Source organism: Quercus robur, chromosome 3, assembly GCF_932294415.1.
Source record: "Quercus robur chromosome 3, dhQueRobu3.1, whole genome shotgun sequence".
Lineage (NCBI taxonomy): Eukaryota > Viridiplantae > Streptophyta > Magnoliopsida > Fagales > Fagaceae > Quercus > Quercus robur.
This window is the reverse complement of record NC_065536.1, coordinates 68,595,556-68,601,555: the sequence shown is the minus strand read 5'-3', so window position 1 is coordinate 68,601,555 and position 6,000 is coordinate 68,595,556.

Genomic DNA, 6,000 nt, shown 5'->3' with positions numbered 1-6,000 from the left:
TATTTCAAATATTGTACGCATATGAAAAATCTTCATAGAAAAATGTGACCATATTTGCATAAAAGGCATTTAACATGCCAATAACAAAGTTAATATTTCATGATTTTGGCATGATCATAGTTGAATTAATACAAGGAAATCAATTCAATCAAGGCTAAAGTTGTTAAAAAACAAACAAATATTGAAATATTGGAAAATTTACAAAGAAGTACTTCTTTGTAAAGCCATCAATTTGATATTTGTTCAACAAATATTGAAATATTGGAAAAAACTAATAACTTTTCATAAATGACAAGAGTATTTGACCTCAAGAACATATGTTAACTAATGAACAATGTGCCAGAGGATAGTCGAGGAGGGCTGCTTTGGAGCTTATCGAGCAAGGTTGAGGCAAGGGCAGGAAATGAAGTTTTAGGAACATGTTTTCAAGTTGTCTTTGCGACAAAGGCTTCAAATATTGAAAGAAACGGTCACCCATTTGAAAAATCAACTTGATGGTGAACAAAATCAAATTGAGAGAAATCAAATTAGTGAAGCTTCTGCAAATCAAATCACAATGTAACTGTGCACTTTTAGACTTTTAGGATGTTGTTTTTAATTGAGTGTATGGAGCATATGCTTTCTTCTATAAAATGTAATTTTCTTTTTCAATTCAGTTTCACAGCTTCCTTGTCAATCATTGTGAACTTGTTATTGGATCATGGACTAGTGATTTGGTATTATAGTTAGACTAGTGATTGTGAACTTGTCATTGGACCATGGACCAGAAGCTCTAATTTGATATTAGATAGGGCATACCAAGAAGAATCTTTTTTCTTTAGAGTATTGCTTATAAGTTGTCTGACACTATCTAAAAGCTGTAAAAAACAATTACTTTTTATTGATTTTTATAAAATATTTCCTAAAAGATTTTTATAAAATATTTCCTAAATTAATGTACATATTCCATAAATCATCCGTTAACTTTTCTCGAGGATTATAACAATGCCCAGGATTGAAATAAATGGAGCTTATCCAATCTAAAACTGGTGGGTAAAATTAGAGAAAGAACAACCGAAAATGATTGCGCCACTGACTCCGCGGTACATTTGCTAGCTACATGATATGAATGCTATTGAATAGTTTTTATCAAATTTTGATTCCTTTGCTGAAATAACTCCTACAAATTAATGAAATCTCCCTTCATTGATGGGAGGGCAACAAGTTTCTTTTTCAAAGGACTATAGCCTATAGGAGTATTGTATGTACGACAAAATGTGCGGCTAATATTCAATGCTATTCAATTATGTTTGTTAATTTGTGATAATTATTTAAGTTAATGAATTTTAGTGTTTAAAATTTTATTTCCTTCGTTTTGGTGTTTTTAATATTGTCTTAATCAAAATCGAGTCCTTGGATATTAGATAGGATTTGTTTAAGAATATTTTTATTTGAAAAATAAGTTTTTTTTAGAAAGTTCATTTTCTTTTATCTTGTTGATTTCAGAGTTCTTACTTGTGAATTCAATCAACTTATAGCCTTAAGGTTTTATATCTAGTTGGAACAATATCTACTGGTATTACACTTTTCGCTCTATGTCAATATTAAAAGCTTTTTCAAGAAATAAAATAAAATAAAAGTGGGGATTTTCTGTTGGGGGAGTAGAATTTTGTGGCTTAGTCATTTTTCACTGTTTTTGTAGGAAGTAGGGCTAAGAAAATGTAACCTAGTGCTACTTCTTTACTCAAAAAGAAAGAAATATTGACCCCAAAAAAAAAAAAAAAAAAAAAACCGAAAAGGAGAAAGAAAAGAATGATATTGTTTTGTTTTTAAATTTTAATCTTTCCCTTGATTGGGGTGGTTTTTTTTAATAGATCATTGAAGAAAAAAGAGCAAGGTTAGGATATAAAAAATTTCACAACCTTTTTTTACAACATGATAAAGTGGTAAATTAAGATTGGAGTAATAACACTTCTACATATATATTGACACCACTTTAATTAAGACAATTCAAAGTAATATGCATCAACAATTATGAAAAATGTTTATATAAAAATTTATGCATCTATTCATTGGAAGACAAAAACTATTGTTAAGTGACCATACCTATTTTTGATAAAGCCAACCATATCAATGAAGGTGAACATTGCAAATTACATGTAGGACCAAAACAAGAAAAGTATTTTGGGCAATAGGAAAAACATTGGGACTTTAGGAGTTCGAAGTCATATTGTATGATGTTCAACTCTGAACTCAAGACTCCCACACAAAGGCGACAAAAGCAGCCAAGAATATATATTTGCAAATTACAAAACAAACCAGGTACAGCACAATCTCTGCCTGCCTACTCTAGTGCCTCCCCTGATGAATTTTGCTCACAATGAGACAAAACCTGCTCCAGCTGTGCCCAAATTTATTTTGTTGGGTCTTAATCTTATAAATTAACTCAAATTCTTAAACATTATATATATATCATAGTTTGGACAGACTGGACTCTGTACCTGTCCCTTTTGTGAAGGGGACCTGGTCGGCCAATGTGGGATACTGGTCAAGCATAACTTTAAATTCCTTTTTCCTGAAGCTCCTTGGTTTTGGATTTGGATTTTTCTGCGAGAAGAAGATAGTCATAGTACCACCTCCATGCGCAAAGACAAATCCCAGAAATTGCTTTCAATATCAGACATATGTAGCACTTACATTACATATTATTTTGAACAAATCCAGACACCATGTTATTATTTTAGCCATATACATATATATATGGCATTTAAAGTTCAATGTCAACGAATAGGATTAATTTCAGCCGTTGAATTTGGTTTTGACTTCTTAACATACTTGGAGTTTCTGCAAGAAATGAGCTGGTGGTGAACAATATTAGAAGCTGCCAATTAGCATCGGAATGCATGCTTCTCCCAAAAGTTATTATTCATCCGACACAAAATAAAGAAGGGTCCGGTTAATAGGCATTTTTGTGTATCTATTAAAGTTGAATTTTATAATGCAGTTGATTGACGTTTTATAGAGATTTGTTTGAACCACTTCTAGTTTAAGATGTCTTTTTTTATTAGCTTTTGTTACCTTCTAATATAATTAAAACCCTTTTGAAGTCCTCTTAATAAGTGCACATGAATATCTATTAATAAAAACCATAACGGACACATAGTGCCATCTTTTAAAATGACTTGGCAAATTTGTTATGGCATAACAATTATTTTATCAACAAATATACAAAGTATGACTAGTTTGTTCTCCAATCAAAATTTTTTACATTACTTGAAATTTGCATGATGCAAAACATATGGATACGTCTTTCTGTATATATATTTTTAATTAACTCATTTTATATGAGTAAGGACAAAACTTAAGTGTAATTAATTCCTTAAGTATTGTACTTTAAGCTTCTCAATTAAAATCAATTATATGGTTGCATTGGTCAATGAACCACAAAATTGAATTTAATCATCATTGAAAAAAGATAACATCTTTTGCGTTTTATTGGTCAATGTAATCATATTATTGTATTTGATTTAATTAAGAAATCTAAGAATAAGACATAATATATTGTTTCTAAGTTTTGTGCTTTTTATAATAGCGAAATGTCTATTACACACACTCACTTACACATTTAGTTTTTTTAACTGAAATTGTGACTAAGGCTGTGTTTGTTTCGGGTGAAAATGAAAGTTGGAAAACATTTTACACTATCATGTGTGTTTGGGAGCATATGTAAAACTCGGTCAAAGTGAAAATCAAATCCTTTGACTGTAAAATGAGAGCCCTTCAATTGTAAAATCATTTACACATTCAATTTACCTTCAAACCAAGTTTTATGAACTGAAAAGAGAGAGCTTGAACCTCGAACAATGTCCTCGCCACCGTCGGCTCATAGTTGCTGCCTGAAGCTTGTCGTCATCGCCAAACACAGATCGAACCCTTGTCATCTCGTTCTTGTCGCCGTTGAAGCTTGTCGTTAATGCCAAACACAGACCAGAGCCTTGTCATCTTGTTTTCGTTGCCGCCGCCCTGTAGATTGACCCACCCATGACCGATCTTGTTGTCACCTCCAAAGATCGTCGTCACCGCCTTTAGATCAACCCCCCCTTAACCCAATTTCAACCAAGTTTCTCGATCTACCTCTCTCTTTCCCCCAATCTCTCACTCTTTCTTCCTCCCTCCCTCAGTTTGATCGAGTTTGAGAGTTAATGGTTTTATTTTGATTTTTGTTTGGTTAAAAAGTTTATATATTGCAATTTTTTATTATAAAATTTGTTTAGAAGCTGAGAAAATGGTTGAAAAATGTGAGAAACTAGTAGAAAATTTGCATTTCCAGAATGTTACCAAGCACTTGAAAATATTTTCTAATACAATTTTCAAAATGCAACCAAATACTATAAAATATTTTCCTTTCCCAAAAATATTTTACACTTAGAAAATAATTTACATGTTCCCAAACACAGTGTGTGTATTAAGTGTAAGTAAATATGTAAAATAGACGTTACTCTTTGTAATATATTACTCTAAAGTCTAAAGCGGTATAGGAATATAAAAATAAAAGAAAAGAAAGAAAGAAAGAGAAAACAAATTGCTCTTCTCTTACATTTGTGGACTTCGCGTAATAATCTATCTGGAAAAAAACAAAAACAAAAGGAGAAAAAAGAGGGAGGACTGCATACTCCATGTCTAATTGTCTATGGTCTAGATCTCTCAGCCAACTGGACTGGAACACGTTTGCGGTTCAAATTTACTATTGGTCCAAAAATTAGAAAAAAGAAGAAGAAGCAAAAGATAGCAATAGCAATAGCTACTTGATTGATGTCTCTGCAGGTCAACAAAAATCGTGATTATTCTTCCTTAATATAATCTGTGTTGGGGGTTATGTAATGGAATCATGTAGTATTACCCACGTAACGTTAATGACAAAAAAATGTCATCTATTACTATTGCTATTGGAAACATAATCACCACAACTGTAACAATAACAACAAACATAGAATTTAAGGTCACCTTGTTGATGGAGACAACCATAGCTAAGGTACAATCACTTTGCCTTAGGTAGGTGCTGACTTTCATCTCTCTCTCTCTCTCAACCGTACATTTGGTTTGAGTGGAACAATACAAAAAATACAACCATTTTCTCAACATATACTAGAATAACATGTTTTTTTTACTTACTTTGTTTGAGAATAATTTATGGGCTGTGTTAATGGGTAGATGCCCGTTAACAATAGCTTTTTATTTTTATTTTATTTGGATATCTTTTTTACAGCTTTATAAGTCTTTTTATATATTTTTCTTTTATTTATCTAATGTTTTTTTATTACATAGGATCCACATTAAGGAAACCTTAATAAGCACACAATGCTTGTTAACATTTTTTATAATTTATTTAGTTTTTTGCTGAAATTTTTTTGTTTAAAATATGTTAAAGTATACTTGTACCTTGACAAAATTTTAAAAAGTAAAAATACGGGAAAAAGTGAGGTTTTAAAAACCTATACATAAAAACTAAAAACTAAAAGTTGAAGCTAATGCCAAACAAGCTCTTAGTCTACCAATGATATAATTTTGATTATGATAATAAGAAAAAAAGAAAAAAAAAAAAAAACACTTATGAAAGAATTGCAAAAAAAAAAAAAAATTTGATCCATTAATTTGAGTCCGGTCAAGAAGGAAGTTATTCAGAGGTCATGGCTGAGAATTGGAAGGAAATGCCAGAGGCAGAAAGTCTGCGAAGGAAAGCAATGTTATTATACGCTACATCCTAGGCTAAGGGCAGTCTCTTTATTAGTTATTTCTTGTGAAGGTTTGTCTCTGTCTCTTTGGATGACTTTATTAAAGCCTTCAATCCAGCTGCCTGTTGCTATTTTGAAGAAAAGCTTCTACTTTGTGTCTTTGTCACTCAACTAGTCAAACACATCCAACCCACAGCCTCAAAAGAAATTGTAACTGTAGGTGCATTTGCTCTCAACCCTCATCAGTGGTGGAAATTTGGTTGACTAAAAGTAAAGAGTTCTAAAAAAA